The following is a 19,692-nucleotide window of genomic DNA, read 5'->3' on the forward strand; positions in this document are numbered from 1 at the left end:
CTTGGGCCCCATCGTCTGCTCAACCTATCTTTCTATCTGTGTTAGTGTTTTCATCTTGCTTCACCGTCATTATATGTTGGGGGCTGCCTTTTGCTTTGGGGTCTGCTCTGGGGCAGATTAGATTTCCCCTTTCTTTCTTTAGGCCTATTTAGTTCTCTGGCTGTGATCGAGGGGGTCTAGGGCATCGTAGGAACCCCCCACGGCTACTGTTAGTTGTTGTGGATAGGATCAGGGGTCTGCAATCCGATAGCTACCAACCTCTCCAGTTTTCTGGACTTAGCTTGTATTTTTGTTTTTTCCTCCTTCGGTGACTCAATCATAACAGAATCACCAGCCATACCGCAGATCCTAGGGTACTCAATAGCAGGAAAGAATTGTTAAAAAAAAAAAAAAAAAAAGTTTGTCAGAATATTTTTTTTTGTGTATAATTTTCCTCTATGTCTCTGAGGCCGCAGGGGGAATTTTTTTTCCTTTCTCAATGGAGATGAAGCAATTGTCTGATCATGTGGAGCAGCTCACTGCTGAAGTGCGGGGAATTTCGGCCTATCTTGCTCATTCACATGCTGCTGAACCAAAGATCCCTACTCCTGATGTGTTTTTTGGGGATCGGTCTAAATTTTTGAAATTTAAGAATAATTGTAAATTATTTTTTGCCTTGAAGCCTAACTCGTCGGGGAGCTCCGCGCAGCAGGTTAAAATTGTCATCTCTTTGCTGCGTGGCGATCCCCAGGATTGGGCGTTTTCTTTGAAACCTGATGATCCTATTCTTACTAATGTGAATGCATTTTTTCAAGCCTTGGGGTTGTTGTATGATGAACCTAATGCTATTGATCAGGCTGAAAAGGCCCTTTTGGCATTGAGCCAGGGTCAGGATTCTGCAGTTGTACTGTCAAAAATTCCGAAAGTGGGCGGTCCTTACTACCTGGAATGATGGTGCCTTGGCAGCTCTCTTTCGGAAGGGTTTGTCAGAAACCGTAAAAGATACTATGGTGGGATTTCCTGTTCCCTCTGGTCTTGACGATTCTATGTCATTAGCCATTCAGGTTGATCGGCGTTTGCGTGAACGCAAAACCGCACGAGAGGTGTTGCCACCTGTTGAACAAATGTCTGAACCTATGCAATGTGATTTTTGTCTGGGGCGCAGCGTCAGGAGTTCAGAAGGCATAATAAGCTGTGTTTCTTCTGTGGTGATGCCTCGCATATCATTTCTGTCTGCCCTAAACAAGAGAAACGTTTTGCACACACATTTGCTGTGGGTGGTGTTCAACCTAAGTTTCTTCTGGCAATTACTCTGATCTGCTCCCTGTCCACATTTTCCGCTAAGGCTTTTGTGGATTCGGGAGCAGCTCTGAACCTGATGGACTTGGATTTTGCTAAACGTTGTGGATTTCCTATGACACCTCTGCGGACACCTATCCCTTTGAGGGGTATTGATGCTACTCCTTTGGCGAAGAATAAACCTAAGTTTTGGACCCAGGTGGTAATGCGGGTCGCCCCAGACCATCAAGAGAATTGCAGATTTTTGGTGTTGCATAATTTGCATGATACCATTGTTCTGGGGTTTCCGTGGTTGCAAATCCATAATCCAGTTTTGGATTGGAAATCTGTGTCTGTGGTGAGTTGGGGTTGTCGGTGTGCCCTTAGTGATGCTCCTGTTTTCTCCACCTCTCCCCAGTCGCATGATGTTCCTGACTATTTGGCTGATTTTTATGATGTATTTAGTGAGAATGAGTCTGCGTCTTTGCCTCCTCATAGGAGTTATGACTGTGCAATTGAGCTGAGCCCTGGGTGTAAATTTCCCAAGGGTCGACTTTTCAATTTATCTGTACCCGAGCACGAGGCTATGCGATCTTATATTAAGGAGTCGTTGGAGAAGGGTCATATTAGAGCATCCTCTTCACCCTTAGGTGCTGGGTTTTTTTTCGTGGCTAAGAAAGATGGGTCATTAAGGCCGTGTATTGACTATCGTTCCCTCAACAAAATTACTGTTAAATATCAGTATCCGTTACCCCTGATTTCTGATCTATTCTCCAGAGTTAAAGGTGCTTGCTGGTTTACAAAGCTTGACCTCAGGGGGTGTATAATCTTATTCGCATTAAGCATGGGGATGAATGGAAGACGGCGTTTAATACTCCGGAGGGACATTTTGAGTACCTGGTGATGCCTTTGGGGCTCACTAATGCCCCTTCTGTCTTCCAGTGCTTCATGAATGATATTTTCCGAGACTTGGTGGATAAATTTTTGATCATCTATCTGGATGATATTTTGATCTTTTCCAAGGATTGGGACTCTCATGTGGAACATGTTCGGACTGTGTTCCGGATTTTGAGGGAGAATTCCCTGTATGTCAAGGGATCGAAATGCATTTTTGGTGTACAGAGGATTTCATTTTTGGGATTTATTTTGTCTCCGTCAACTATTGAAATGGACCCGGCTAAGGTACAGGCCATTTATGATTGGGTTCAGCCCACTTCTTTGAAGGCCCTCCAGAAGTTTTTGGGTTTTGCTAATTTTTTTCCTAAATTTATAGCTAATTTTTCTGGTATTGCCAAACCATTGACTGATTTGACTAAGAAGGGTGCTGATGTGCTGAATTGGTCTCCGGAGGCTGTTTCTTCCTTTCAGGAGCTGAAGCGAAGGTTCACCTCTGCTCCGGTTTTGCGGCAACCTGATGTCTCACTCCTGTTTCAGGTAGAGGTGGACGCTTCTGAGATTGGTGCAGGAGCTGTTTTGTCCCAAAAGGATCCTGTAACATCTAAAATGAATCCCTGTGCTTTCTTTTCCCGAAAGTTCTCCCCATCCGAACGTAACTATGATGTGGGGAATCGAGAACTGTTAGCCATGAAATGGGCATTTGAGGAGTGGAGACATTGGTTGGAGGGAGCTAAACATCAAGTCGTGGTCCTTACTGACCACAAGAATTTGATTTACCTGGATTCGGCCAAACGCTTGAATCCTAGACAGGCTAGGTGGGCCTTGTTTTTCACACGTTTTGATTTTGTGGTCTCTTTTCTTCCGGGCACTAAGAATGTCAAGGCAGACACCCTCTCTAGGAGTTTCTTTGCTGATTCTCCTGTTGTGACCAAGCCTGCTACCATCTTAGGTGAGGGGGTAGTTCTTTCTGCCATCTCGCCCGATTTGAGACGTGCTCTGGAAGAGTTTCAGGAGGACAAACTTGAGCGTTGTCCCATTGGAAAATTGTATGTTCCTGACCAGTGGAGGAAAAGAGTGATGTCTGAAGTTCATTGCTCTGCATTGGCTGGTCATCCAGGTATTTTTGGTACTAGAGATTTGGTGAGTCGGTCTTTTTGGTGGCCCGCCTTGTCTCGTGATGTCAGGAATTTTGTGCAGTCCTGTGGGACTTGCTCTCGGTCTAAACCTTGTTCTCGCTCTAGTGGGTTGTTGATGCCTTTGCCGGTGCCCAGGAGGCCATGGACCCATATTTCAATGGATTTTATCTCTGATATGCCTGTCTCTCAGAGAATGACTGTTATTTGGGTGAATTGTGATAGATTCTCTAAGATGGTCCATCTTGTACCACTCCCTAAGTTGCCATCTTCCTCAGAGTTGGTGCCCTTGTTTTTGCAACAAGTGGTTCGCTTGCACGGGATTCCGGAGAACATTGTATCTGACAGAGGAGTTCAGTTTGTGTCTAGATTTTGGAGGACTTTCTGTTCCAAGCTGGGAATTCAGTTGTCCTTCTCCTCTGCGTTTCACCCTCAGACCAATGGGCAGACGGAGAGAACAAACCAGACTTTGGAGTCGTATTTGAGATGTTTTATTTCTGCTGATCAGGATGATTGGGTTTCATTTTTGCCCTTGGTCGAATTTGCTTTAAATAATAGAGCTAGTTCTGCCACTTTGATGTCACCTTTTTTTGTAACTTTGGGTTTCATCCTCGATTCTCTTCAGGGCAGGTGGAGCCTTCTGCCTGCCCAGGTGTTTACACTGTGGTGGAGAGAATGCACCAGACCTGGGACCAAGTGGTGGATAAGTTGTCTCTCTCCCAGGAAAAGGCCCAGTGGTTTTCCAACCGGCATAGGACCATTGGTCCCCCGTTTAAGGTGGGTGATATGGTTTGGTTGTCATCAAAGAATATCGCTATGAAGGTGGCTTCTCCAAAGTTTAAACCTAGATTTATTGGACCTTACAAGATTTTGGAGATTCTTAATCCTGTCTCTTTTCGATTGGCTCTTCCTGTTACATTTAAGATCCACAACGTGTTTCATAAGTCTCTGTTAAAGAGGTTTGTTGAGCCAGTAGTTCCTGTGGTGGCACCTCCTGACCCGGTATTGGTTGAAGGTAATGTGGAATATGAGGTTGAGAAGATACTGGATTCTCGCCTGGCTAGACGGAGACTCCAGTATTTGGTTAAATGGAAGGGTTATGGCCAGGAGGATAATTCTTGGGTCCCTGCAACCGATATTTATGCTGAAAGATTGGTTCGTGCCTTTCATCGGGCCCATCCTGATCACCCTGGTGGCGTGGATGAGGGTTCGGTGACCCCTCCTCAAGGGGGAGGTACTGTTGTGAGTTAATTTTCCCCTTCACCGTCGATGTCTGATGAACTTCCTCTTCTGGTGAAGGAAGGTAGTGAGGCCGATTACCAAACACCTGATCTGGTAGATGATGACTGGGTAACAGGAACTGCTGACTGGATATAAGGCAGCCGACGCCCTTCTGAGTCGCTGGTGATTTCTCTGCTGGATTCTTTGAGACCAGTCTGATTCCTGCTTCCCAAAGATAAGTTTTTGCTCTGCTATTGAACTTATTAGTTTTGTTTACCTTGTTTTTTGGAGTTCAGCCATCCCCGGTCGGGAGTGTGCGGAGTTCCATTTTTGTCTCTGATCAGTTTGTCTCTTTGCTCTGTCTTCAGAATTTACCTGAGTGCTGATATAGTCATTTTGAAGTCCTAGCGACTTCAGGGCCTGTTTTTCCTATCAGATGGTTGGGACATTTTTTGGTAGGGTTTTTTGCGGATTGCAGACAGCAGCTTTTGTATCCTTTCCTTTTTAGTTAGCTTGGGCCCCATCGTTTGCTCAACCTATCTTTCTATCTGTGTTAGTATTTTCATCTTGCTTCACCGTCATTATATGTTGGGGGCTGCCTTTTGCTTTGGGGTCTGCTCTGGGGCAGTTTAGATTTCCCCTTTCTTTCTTTAGGCCTATTTAGTTCTCCGGCTGTGATCGAGGGGTCTAGGGCATCGTAGGAACCTCCCACGGCTACTGTTAGTTGTTGTGGATAGGATCAGGGGTCTGCAATCCGATAGCTACCAACCTCTCCGGTTTTCTGGACTTAGCTTGCATTTTTGTTTTTTCCTCATTCGGTGACTCATTCATAACAACACTGCCCCTATGTACAAGAATATAACTACTATAATACTGCCCCCATGTACAAGAATATAACTACTATAATACTTCCCCATGTACAAGAATATACAGTTGTGGCCAAAAGTATTGACACCCCTGCAATTTTGTCAGATAATACTCAGTTTCTTCCTGAAAATTATTGCAAACACAAATTCTTTGTTATTATTATCTTCATTGAATTTGTCTTAACCCCTTCCTGACATCCGACGTACTATCCCGTCCACGGTACCCGGGCCCGTATGACCGTGGACGGGATAGTACGTCTACCGCGATCAGCGGCGCCCACGTGGTGAGCGCCGCTGATCGCGGCCGGGTGTCAGCTGATTATCACAGCTGACACCCGGCACTATGTGTCGGGGCGGTCACGGACCGCCCCCGACACGTTAACCCCTTGCACACCGCGATCAAACATGATCGCGGTGTACCGGGAGTTAAAGGGAAGCATCGGGAGGGAGGGGGCTCCCTCCGTGCTTCCCTGAGCCCCCCACGGCAGCGCAATGTGCAGCGCTGCTGCGGGGGGCTCCTATCCTCCAGGCCCCCGAATCCAAGATGGCGACGGGGGCCTTCGGGGACCTGAGGAAGCTGCCTTCCTCAGTGCCTGCAAAGCGCAGGCAAGAGGAAGTCTTCTTCAATGCCTGTGACAGATTGCTGATCTGTCACAGTGATCTGTGATGTGACAGATCAGCGATCTGTCACAGGACAGTGATGTCCCACCTGGGACTATGTAATAAAGTAAAAAAAAAATAAAAAAAAAATATAAAAATAAATTTAAAAAAATCGCCAAATAAATTAGAAAAAAAAAAAAAAATATTCCCCCAATAAATCCATTTTTTGGAAATAATAAAAAAAAAAACAATAAAAGTACACATATTAGGTATCGCCACGTCCGTAATGACCAGCCCTATAAAACTGTCCCATTAGTTAACCCTTTTAGCGAACCCCTTAAAAAATAAAAATAAAAAACGAAGCAAAAAATAATGATTTATTATCATACCGCCAAACAAAAAGTGTAATAACGCGCGATCAAAAAGACGCATATAAATATCCATGGTACCGCTGAAAACGTCATCTTGTCCCGCAAAAAACGAGCCATGATACAGCATCATCAGCGAAAAAATAAAAAAGTTATAGCTCACAGAATAAAGCGATACAAAAATAATTATTTTTTCTATAAATAGTTTTCATTGCATAAAACCGTCAAAAACATAAAAAAACGACCTAAATGAGGTATCGCTGTAACCGTACTGACCCGAAGAATAAAACCGCTTTATCAATTTTACCGCACGCGGAACGGTGTAAACGCACCCCCCCAAAAGAAATTCATGAAACGCTGGTTTTTGTTCATTCTGCGTCCCAAAAATAGGAATAAAAAGCGATCAAAAAATGTCACGTGCCCGAAAATGGTACCAATAAAAAACGTCAACTCGTCCCGCAAAAAATAAGACCTCACATGACTCAGTGGGTCAAAATACGGAAAAATTATAGCTCTCAATATGTGGTGATGCAAAAACTATTTTACAATAAAAAGCGTCTTTTAGCGTCTGACAGCTTCCAAACATAAAAACCGCCATAAATAGTAAGTCAAACCCCCCGTTATCACGCCCTTAGTTAGGGAAAAATAATAAAACTAAAAAAAAAGTATTTATCTCCATTTTCCCGTTAGGGTAAGGCTGTGTGCACACGCTGCGGATTAGGTGCGGATTTTGTAAAATCCGCAGGTGAAACCGCAGGTCAAAAGACCTGCGGTTTTACCTGCGGATTGCTCTGTGGTTTTGTCCTGCGGTTTTTCATCTCCTCAATAGAGGAGATGGCAAACCGCAGGAGAATCCGCAGAAAGAATTGACATGTCAATTCTTTCTGCGGATTGAAAACCGCAGATAATCCGCGCGGAAAATTCCGCACCGTCTGCACTGCGGTTTTTGATTCCCATAGGGAATCATGGTACTGTACACCGCAGCAAAAACTGCTGCTGGTCCGCAGCGGCCAAAACTGCTGCGGAACTGCAGCAAAATCCGCAGCGTGTGCACACAGCCTTAGGGTTAGGGCTAGGGTAAGGGCTAGGGTTAGGGCTAGGGTTAGGGTTAGGGCTAGGGTTAGGGCTAGGGTTAGGGCTCAGATTAGGGTTAGGGGTGTGTTGGGGTTAGGGTTGGAGTTATAATTGGGGGTTTCCACTGTTTGGGCACATCAGGGGCTCTCCAAATGCAACATGGCGTCTGATCTCAATTCCAGCCAATTCTGAGTTGAAAAAGTCAAATGGTGCGCCTTCCCTTCCAAGCTCTGCCATGCGCCCAAACAGTGTTTTACCCCCACATGTAGGGTATCAGCCTACTCAGGACAAATTGCAAAACAATTTTTGGGGTCCAACTTCTCCTGTTACCCTTAGCAAAATAAAAAATTGGGGGCAAAAATATCATTTTTGTGGAAAAAAATGATTTTTTTATTTTCACGTCCGAGTGTTATAAACTTCCGTGAAACACTTGGGGGTTCAAAGTGCTCACCACACATCTAGATAAGTTCCGTGGGGGGTCTAGTGTCCAAAATGGGGTCACTTGTGGGGAGTTTCAATAGTTTAGGTACATCAGGGGCTCTCCAAACGCACATGACACCCGCAGACCATTCCATCAAAGTCTGCATTCCAAAACGTCACTGCTTCCCTTCCGAGCCCCGACGTGTGTCCATACAGTAGTTTTCTCCCACATATGGGGTGTCAGCGTACTCAGGCCCAATTGGAAAACAACTTTTGGGTTCCAATTTCTCCTGTTACCCTTGGGAAAATGAAAAAATTGGGGACTAATTGATCATGTTTCTGGAAAAAATACGATTTTTTTATTTTCATGCCCTGGCATTATAAACTTCAGTGAAGCCCTTGGGGGTTCAAAGTGCTCACCTCACATCTAGATAAGTTCCTTAGTGGGTCTAGTTTTCAAAATGGGGTGATTTGTGGGGGGTTTCCACTGTTTAGGTACATTAGGGGCTCTCCAAAGGCAACATGACACCCGCAGACCATTCCATCAAAGTCTGCATTCCAAAACGTCACTACTTCCCTTCCGAGCCCCGACGTGTGCCCATACAGTAGTTTTCTCCCACATATGGGGTATCAGCATACTCAGGACAAATTGGACAACAACCTTTGGGGTCCAATTTCTCCTGGTACCCTTGGGAAAATAAAAAAATGGTGACTAAAAGATCATGTTTGTGGAAAAAATACGAATTTTTTATTTTCACGCCCGGGCATTATAAACTTCTGTGAAGCACTGGGGGGTTCAAAGTGCTCACCACACATCTAGATAAGTTCCTTGTGGGGTCTAGTTTACAAAATGGTGTCATTTGTGGGGGGTTTCTACTGTTTAGGTAAATTAGGGGCTCTCCAAAGGCAACATGACACCCGCAGACCATTCCATCAAAGTCTGCATTCGAAAACGTCACTACTTCCCTTCCGAGCCCCGACGTGTGCCCATACAGTAGTTTTCTCCCACATATGGGGTATCAGCATACTCAGGACAAATTGGACAACAACTTTTAAGGTCCAATTTCTCCTGGTACCCTTGGGAAAATAAAAAAATGGTGACTAAAAGATCATGTTTGTGGAAAAAATACGAATTTTTTATTTTCACGCCCGGGCGTTATAAACTTCTGTGAAGCACTGGGGGGTTCAAAGTGCTCACCACACATCTAGATAAGTTCCTTGGGGGGTCTAGTTTCCAAAATGGTGTCATTTGTGGGGGGTTTCCACTGTTTTGGTACATTAGGGGTTTTCCAAATGCGACATGGTGTCCGATCTCAATTCCAGCCAAAAACGTCAAATGGCGCTGCTTCCCTTCCGAGCTCTGCCATTCACCCAAATAGTGGTTTACCCCCACATGTGGGGTATCAGCGTACTCAGGACAAATTGCACAATAACTTTTAGGGTCCTGTTACCCTTGGAAAAATAAGAATTGAGGGTGAAAAGATCATTTTTGTGGAAAAAATATGATTTTTTAATTGTATGGCTTTATGTTATAAACTTCTGTGAAGCCCATGGGGGTTCAAAGTTCTCACCACACATCTAGATAAGTTCCTTAGGGGGTCTAGTTTCCAAAATGGTGTCATTTGTGGGGGGTTTCCACTGTTTTGGTACATCAGGGGTTTTCCAAACGCGACATGGTGTCCGATCTCAATTCCAGCCCAAAACGTCAAATGGCGCTGCTTCCCTTCCGAGCTCTGCCATGCGCCCAAATAGTGGTTTACCCCCACATGTGGGGTATCAGCATACTCAGGACAAATTGCACAATAACTTTTAGGGTCCTGTTACCCTTGGAAAAATAAGAATTGAGGGTGAAAAGATCATTTTTGTGGAAAAAATATGATTTTTTAATTGTATGGCTTTATGTTATAAACTTCTGTGAAGCCCATGGGGGTTCAAAGTTCTCACCACACATCTAGATAAGTTCCTTAGGGGGTCTAGTTTCCAAAATGGTGTCATTTGTGGGGGGTTTCCACTGTTTTGGTACATCAGGGGTTTTCCAAACGCGACATGGAGTCCGATCTCAATTCCAGCCCAAAACGTCAAATGGCGCTGCTTCCCTTCCGAGCTCTGCCATGCGCCCAAATAGTGGTTTACCCCCACATGTGGGGTATCAGCGTACTCAGGACAAATTGCACAATAACTTTTAGGGTCCTGTTACCCTTGGAAAAATAAGAATTGAGGGTGAAAAGATCATTTTTGTGGAAAAAATATGATTTTTTAATTGTATGGCTTTATGTTATAAACTTCTGTGAAGCCCATGGGGGTTCAAAGTTCTCACCACACATCTAGATAAGTTCCTTAGGGGGTCTAGTTTCCAAAATGGGGTCACTTGTAGGGGGTTTCCACTGTTTAGGTACATCAGGGACTCTCCAAACGTGACATGGCGTCCAATCTGAATTCCAGCCAATTTTGCATTGAAAAAGTCAAACGGCGCTCCTTCCATTCTGAGCTCTGCCATGCGCCGAAACAGTCGTTCCCCCCCACATATCAGGTATCTGCGTACTCAGGACAAATTGCACAATAACTTTTGCAGTCCAATTTCTCCTGTTACCCTTGGTAAAATAAAAAAAATTGAACCTGAATTATTTTTTTTATGAAAAAAGTTAGATGTTCATTTTTTTTAAATATTCAAAAAAATTCCTGTGACGCACCTAAAGGGTTAATAAACTTCTTGAATGTGGTTTTCAGCACCTTAAGGGGTGCAGTTTTTAGAATGGTGTCACTTTTGGGTATTTTCTATCATATAGACCCCTCAAAGTGGCTTCAAATGTGATGTGGTCCTAAAAATAAAATGGTGTTGTAAAAATGAGAAATCGCTGGTCAACTTTTAACCCTTATAACTTCCTAACAAAAAAAAATTTTGGTTCCAAAATTGTGCTGATGTAAAGTAAACATGTGGGAAATGTTACTTATCAAGTTTTTTGTGTGCCGTATCTCTGTGATTTAAGGGCATAAAACTTCAAAGTTGGAAAATTGCAAAATTTTCAAAATTTTTGCCAAATTTCCATTTTTTTCACAAATAAACGCAAGTTATTTGAATGAAATTTTACCACTAACATGAAGTACAATATGTCACGAGAAAACAATGTCAGAATCACCGGGATCCATGGAAGCGTTCCAGAGTTATGACCTCATAAAGGTACAGTGGTCAGAATTGTAAAAATTGGCCCGGTCATGAACGTGCAAACCACCCTTGGGGGTGAAGGGGTTAAATGAAAAAGCACAAAAAGAATTGTCCTAAAGCCAAATTGGATATAATTCCACACCAAACATAAAAAAGAGGGTGGACAAAAGTATTGGCACTGTTCGAAAAATCATGTGATGCTTCTCTAATTTCTGTAATTATCAGTACCTGTAACTTACCTGTGGCACCTAACAGGTGTTGGCAATAACTAAATCACACTTGCAGCCAGTTAACATGGATTAAAGTTGACTCAACCTCTGTCCTGTGTCCTTGTGTGTACCACATTGAGCATGGAGAAAAGAAAGAAGACCAAAGAACTGTCTGAGAACTTGAGAAACCAAATTGTGTGGAAGCATGAGCAATCTCAAGGCTACAAGTCCATCTCCAAAGACCTGAATGTTCCTGTGTCTACCGTGCGCAGTATCATCAAGAAGTTTAAAGCCCATGGCACTGTGGCTAACCTCCCTAGATTTGGACGGAAAAGAAAAATTGACAAGAGATTTCAACGCAAGATTGTGCGGATGTTGGATAAAGAACTTCGACTAACATCCAAACAAGTTCAAGCTGCCCTGCAGTCCGAGGGTACAACAGTGTCAACCCGTACTATCCGTCAGCGTATGATTGAAAAGTGACTGTATGGTAGGAGACCCAGGAAGACCCCACTTCTTACCCAGAGTCATAAAAAAGCCAGGCTGGAGTTTGCCAAAACTTACCTAAAAAAAAACCTTAAAACGTTTTGGAAGAATGCTCTCTGGTCAGATGAGACAAAAGTAGAGCTTTTTGGGCAAAGACATCAACATAGAGTTTACAGGAGAAAAAAAGAGGCATTCAAAGAAAAAACACGGTCCCTACAGTCAAACATGGCGGAGGATCCCTGATGTTTTGGGGTTGCTTTGCTGCCTCTGGCACTGGACTGCTTGACTGTGTGCATGGCGTTATGAAGTCTGAAGACTACCAACAAATTTTACAGCATAATGTAGGGCCCAGTGTGAGAAAGCTGGGTCTCCCTCAGAGGTCATGGGTCTTCCAGCAGGACAATGACCCAAAACACACTTCAAAAAGCACTAGAAAATGGTTTGAGAGAAAGCACTGGAGACTTCTAAGGTGGCCAGCAATTAGTCCAGACCTGAATCCCATAGAAGACCTGTGGAGAGATCTAAAAATGGCAGTTTGGAGAAGGCACCCTTCTAATATCAGGGACCTGGAGCAGTTTGCCAAAGAAGAATGGTCTAAAATTCCAGCAGAGCATTGTAAGAAACTCATTGATGGTTACCGGAAGCGGTTGGTCGCAGTTATTTTGGCTAAAGGTTGTGCAACCAAGTATTAGGCTGAGGGTGCCAATATCTTTGTCTGTCCCATTTTTGGAGTTTTGTGTGAAATGATCAATGTTTTGCTTTTGCATCATTCTCTTTTGTAATTTTTCATTTAAGGCAAATTAAATGAAGATAATAATACCAAAGAATTTGTGATTGCAATCATTTTCAGGAAGAAACTGAGTATTATCTGACAAAATTGCAGGGGTGTCAATACTTTTGGCCACAACTGTAACTAATATACTACTGCCCCAATGTACAAGAATATAACTACTATAATACTGCCCATATGTACAAGAATATATCTACTATAATACTGCACCTATGTGCAATAATATAATTACTATAATACTGACCCATGTGCAAGAATATAACTACTATAATACTGCCTCCCATGTGCAAGAATATAACTACTATAATACTGCCTCCTATGTACAAGAATATAACTACTATAATACTGCCTCCTATGTACAAGAATATAACTACTATAATACTGCCCCTATGTACAAGAATATGACTACTATAACACTGCCCCATGTGCAAGACTATAACTACTATAATACTGCCTTCTATGTACAAGAATATAACTACTGTAATACTTCCCCTATGTACAAGAATATATCTACTATAATACAGCACCTATGTACAAGAATATATCTACTATAATAATGCTCCCTGTGTACAAGAATATGTCTACTATAATACTGCCCCTATGTACAAGAATATATCTACTATAATACTGCCCCTATGTACAAGAATATATCTACTATAATACTGCTCCCTATGTACAAGAATATATCTACTATAATACTGCCTCCTATGTACAAGAATATGACTACTACAATACAGCCCCTATGTGCAAGAATATAACTACTATAATACTGCCCCATGTACAAGAATATATCTACTATAATACTGCCTCTATGTACAAGAATATAACTACTGTAATACTGCCCCTATGTACAAGAATATATCTACTATAATACTGCTCCCTATGAGCAAGAATATAACAACTATAACACTGCTCCCTATGTACAAGAATATAATTACTATAATACTTCTCCTATGTACAAGAATGTAACTACTATAATACTGCCCCTATATACATGAATATAACTACTATAATACTGCCCCTATGTACAAGAATATAACTACTATAATACTGCCCCGTGTGCAAGACTATAACTACTATAATACTGCCTCCTATGTACAAGAATATAACTACAATAATACAGCCTTCAATGTACAAGAATATATCTACTATAATACTGCCCCCATGTACAAGAATATAACTACTATAATACTGCCCCCATGTACAAGAATATAACTACAATAATACTGCTCCTATGTACAAGAATATAATTACTATAATACTGCCCCCATGTACAAGAATATAATTACTATAATACTGCCCCTACATACAAGAATATAACTACAGTAATACTGCTCCTATGAACAAGAATATAACTGCTATAATACTGCCCCTATGTACAAGAATATAACTACTATAATACTGCCCCTATATACAAGAATATAACTACTATAATACTGCTCCCTATGTACAAGAATATAACTACTATAATACTTCTCCCTATGTACAAGAATATAACTACTATAATACTGCCCCCTAAGAACAAGAATATAACTACTATAATACTAATCATATGTACAAGAATGTAACTACTATAATACTGCCCCTATATACATGAATATAACTACTATAATACTGCCCCTATGTACACGAATAAAACTTCTATAATACTGCTCCTATGTACAAGAATATAACTACTATAATACTGCCCCTAAGAATATAATTACTATAATACTGCCCATATGTACAAGAATATAACTACAATAATACTGCCCCTATGTACAAGAATATAACTACTATAATACTGCCCCTATGTACAAGAATATAATTACCATAATACTGCCCCCATGTACAAGAATATAATTACTATAATACTGCCCCTACATACAAGAATATAACTACAGTAATACTGCTCCTATGAACAAGAATATAACTACTATAATACTGCCCCTATGTACAAGAATATAACTACTATAATACTGCCCCTATGTACAAGAATATAATTACCATAATACTGCCCCTATATACAAGAATATAACTACTATAATACTGCCCCTATGTACAAGAATATAACTACTATAATACTGCTCTCTATGTACAAGAATATAACTACTATAATACTGCCCCTATGTACAAGAATATAACTACTATAATACTGCCCCTATGTACAAGAATATAACCTCAATAATACGGCACCATATGTAAAAGAATATATCTACTATAATACTGTCTCTGTGACGACTCCTGGAGTGGACCCTCTGGGTCATGGCACCAACCCACCTAGGGCGAGCTAACCTTGTGAGGACCACCCCCTATACAGGGAGTGTCAGGGGCAAGCCCACTGGAACCAGGTGGCCGGCTCACAGGAGACACGAGTGAGTGTGTCTAGCAACAGGAAATGTGCAGTGTATAAGAATGTGCAAAGCGTGGACACAGGGACTCGCAGGGTATAGGACAATACAGGGCGATTGTACGGAAGCACTGAGAGTACAGGACAATACAAGGTGTGGACACGCGAGTGCTCTAGATACCGGATAGAGCAAGGCGGGTACACGAGAGTATGTATGGTGTGCATAAACAAGCACGCCCGGGTGCGAGCAAAGCAGGGCGCATGCAAAGGAGCACTCCTGAGTGCAGGGTTATACAGAGCGTGCGCCGAGAGCACACCTGAGTGCAAGGTTAGGCAGAAGATGCGCTAAGGAGCACGATAGGGCACAGAGCATAGCGTGTGCAAAGGAGTATGACAGAGCACATAGCAGAGGCAGAGCGTGTGCAATTAAGCACGATAGAACACAGAGCAGACTGTATGCACGGAGCATGTGCTGGGAAGCACGGCAAGGCAGAGTACAGGAACGGAGCACAAGGCAGAGTTCAGGCACAGAGCGCAAGGCAGAGGACCCGAAAACAGTGCACAGCCAGGCAACGACCAAGCAGACCAAGCCAGGAAGCACAACAATAATCAGGCCCCTCCCATAGTAAGAGGTAGCCTGATATACGGCATGAGTGCTAGGACTTCTGGGTCAGGTCCTCCAAGACCATAGAGAGGACATGGCTGCAGCTAGAGCAGGAAAGAGCACGCTTGCGCACTAGCAACACAGCGCAGCCATGGAGTCAAGTGCAAGAGGTGCGCGTGCGCACCCGACTGGATCCCAGGGGCGGCCGCGGCACCGGAAGTGGTGACGTAGGGCGCAGGGTCCCGCCCCCAGTTGAGAGCAGTGTGACAGGTGGCATAACAGCCTCATATGTAAAAGAATATAACTACTATAATACTGTGCCCATATGCACAAGAATACACTCTAGTGTAGAAGAATATACAGTGGCATGTAAAAGTTTTGGCACCCCTGATCAAAATTACTGTTATTGTGAACAGTTAAGCAAGTTAAAGATGAAATGATCTCTAGTCCTAAAGTTATAGATGTAACATTTCCTTTGTATTTTAGGTAAAAGAAAATATTGTCATTTTTTACATTTTAAAAATTACGAAAAGGAAAATCGACCGATGCTAAAGTTTGAGCACCCTTAGAGATTTGGGTACTCAGTTAGCTTTGACCAAGGTTTCAGACCTTAAGGGGAACCTTTAACCACTAGTTTAGAAGGAAGTGAATGGACCAGCACCATAGAGTATAATTCTTTTAAAAATTAAAATTTTATTCGATATATCACTTAAAATAGACAATGGAGAATAGAAAACTGCTGGACACCAACAAGCAGGAGCAAAGAGGTTACCAATAAAATGCAAAGTGCATATTGTGAGGTAGAGCTGTCATTCAAGTAGGGGATACTCGCTCAGCAGCCACAAAATCAGATCCGGCACAGGTTTTCCATAAAATCATAACAGTCCATGTGATTTATTTAGCAGCATAAACCCACAAAAGCAACATAAACTCCATATAACATGATAGCGTCCATGACAGAGTTCATCTCTGTAATCCCTGTGGTCACACAGGTTAAACATACACAGGCTTTCTAGCCTCAGATATCTCACCCACGTCAGGGTCACTCATGGTTCCTTTAGCATACTGCAGACGTCGATTCCTTCCAGGGAACTCCCAGGCACGTGCAGCCATTAACACAGCGTTCACTTGCTGTCAGAAGGCAGCCCCATCTCACTCAGACGAGACCTTCCACACTGGACCAACCAGATCCCAGCATTCACCCCATTTGACCTACCCTGACCACATTATATGGTCGATAGCCACACCCACCGGGTCACATGACTATGACCTCATCACAGGTCCTTCAACCACTCACACATTTTACAACAGTGTTCTTTAAACACCCCCTGGGTGGGTTTGTAGGTAACTAGGCCAGCCCATCTAGTTACCTGGAGACTTCTCCCTGACACATTGAAGCAACACCTCAGCAATGTCATTGCTGATCCACACACATACATAAGTCTCCATCTCAAGGCCGCCCACCTTGAGATACATAACGGTCCATCCATATTCTGCCACTCATCCTCTCTCGGGACATCCACACAGCGCCCCCTAGCAGACACAGTGGTCATTACACCACATACCTCCCCCCTCTGTTCAAACTTGTGGGGTTGAACACACAACATTACACCAGGCTCTCGAGACCGGGCACTCATTACACCTTGTCCCACAGGTCGAGAGAACCATCTCCTTCTACCATATGGCCTCATCTCTACGTTAGGCCTCCCCCGCCCCCAGCGGTCAGAATATTGGCCCTGATCTTTGGCCCTCCAGTTACAGTCTGTCTGCATCATCAGACACGGTCTAGTCACCACATTCCTTTCCCTGTTTGTTCCGTTCCCCGACCAGCTCCCCCGGTTGCTACGGTCATCAGTCTTAGTTGGGCCTACTGTCTGACTTGAGTCTGACCCATTCAGCATCTCACAGGAACTAATGTCTCTCAACGTCATCCTGCCAGTCGAACTACCACTTGCTGACATTCTTCGGCCATCGGCCCTGTCACTTCTTGGTGGAACCCTTCGGTTCCTTACATCTTGTTGGGTTGGAGGCGGCCGCCACCTGGTATTCCGTACCTCTTTATTAAATCGCCGATGGTCCAGCCTCAACTGCTCAATTGCTTGCAGGTACCCCACTTGATACGCTACGAGCATCTGAAAGTCTCTCAGGCTCTTCATGGAGCCAAGCACCATGATGGGGATCCTACCCTCTTCATTGGATACCTGGTCTTCATCATCAGGAGGGATCCTCACCCTCACCACACCGGAGATATTCACAAGGTCTTGCATTACCTTCCCGGATCTTCCAATGATTCTCCCAATCAGAGCTTTGGGTACCAGAACCACATCTTTCCGCAAACCCAGCCGATCCATAGCCTCCCTTGCTAACTCTAGGCATAGAGCAGCCTTCATGTTACTCCGCCTGACCAGCTGTTTGGCGTGGAGACATTGTAGATGCATCTCTTTCAGGACAGCTACTCGGTTTCATGTATCTTCTCTGGCTCATACTATCACCAACTGCCGAGTCTCAGGTGCCCAGTGCACCTTACACACTTTGACCGCCTCTTTGAAAGCCTCATGCACACCTTCCTCAGCACAGGCCTCTTGCTTGTCTTTTGGTACATCAATCACAAACTTGAAGGTCGTTGCCTTGCTCTCTTCCTGGCCAGGAGGCTTTGACTTTACCACGGACACTTCCCTCACTACAGTTGACCCGACCGGGTGACTGTCTTCTTCAGTTCTTAGCTCCCCAACTTCACAAGAACTCATCTCTTCATGACCATCTGCCAAGACGGGCACCAGCAGCTCCGTTCCACCACCAGTCGGACCCGGCCGCTGTTCATCACTGTCAAAGTTCTTCTCCCGCAGAAGACCACTTACAGTTTCTTTGAGCTCCAAGACTTCTTTCTCGAGCTCCTCAACCCTGTGCTCGGCCATTTGTCTCAGGACTCTTTCTTGTTCGAGATGTCCTTCCACTGTCTACTTTATCAGCTTTATTTCGCGATCCGGTTCTCTTTTGGCCAGCACGTGTCTCACCACTACCTCTTTAATTATATTGTCAAAGGGTACCACTGGGTCAGTCCCACCAGCCGAGTGAACCGTCCCGTTACCGTTTAACCGTGTTTTCCCCCCAGTCATCTCATCTCCCAGCCCACCATCCGTCATATCACGAGACGTCAGGTCCGTAAGTTGGGCAGATGTACTTCTTCCGGTCAGTTCTACCTCTGACCTGTCCACGTCAGGAGCCGTCACTGTCTCAGTGTCTGCTGGCCCCACAGTCGAAACGTCTCCACTGTCCGACCATACATCATCAAACAAAACAAAGTCCCGGCCCCTCTCCAAGGCATAAACTAAGTCCTGTGGTATCCCGCCCCCTTGGCACTCCCCACCTTTGGTCCCCTCGAACATTACTCTGTCTACTGCATAGTTCACCATGACCCCATGTTTACAGCGAACTCTGCCGTTTTTCTCCGTCAGAGATAAAACGAGAGGAGTTCCTGTCAGAGTCACCTGACTCTCTAAGTCCAGTCTACCAGAGTCTCCTTCTCGGTGCAGCATCACGGTACACACCTGTTGCCTGTCATTATCTGGAAAATACATGCCGCACTCCTCAAAACTCATACAGACACACTGTGGTTCCCCAGACATACCCACTGAGGCAACCAGTGTTGCCATTTCCTGAACCACCCCAATTTGGGTCACCGCCCCCTACCGGGACTCCACCCCTTTTTGGGTTACCACCCCAATTTGGGTCACCACCCCTTCTGGGACTCCACTTCTTTTTGGGTTACCACCCCAATTTGGGTCACCGCCCCCTTCTGGGACTCCACCCCCTTTTGGGCTACCACCCTGATTTGGGCCACCGCCCCCTTTCGGGACTTCCCCATGTCCGTTATACCGGTCTCCTCAGACCACAGTTCACACAACACAGTTTTTCTCTTTTACGATACCACACAAGTCTTTGTTGGCACCACCACAGCTCCTGCTTTCACCGATGACCGACACCACCGGCTGCTGTTCATACACACCGCGGCTGGTGTCCTCTTCGTAATCCCGCCGAGTTACAGGAAGCCGCTTGCCCCCTTCGTAACCCCGCTGAGTTACAGCAAGCCACTTGTCACCTTCTTGACTCCCACTGAGCCACCGCAGGTTGAGTTGAAAAAAGAAGAAAAAAAAACACACCACACAAAAACTCACGTGTCCTTTCTGTGTGCTCTTCAGGACGTGCAGTCTCCGCCTGAGACCGTCCAACACACAGGGCGCACCGGGTGCTATTCAGGGAGCCGACCCTCCTCCC

This window comes from Dendrobates tinctorius, unplaced genomic scaffold, assembly GCF_039654945.1.
Source record: "Dendrobates tinctorius isolate UK_male_01 unplaced genomic scaffold, ASM3965494v1 ptg000197l, whole genome shotgun sequence".
NCBI lineage: Eukaryota > Metazoa > Chordata > Amphibia > Anura > Dendrobatidae > Dendrobates > Dendrobates tinctorius.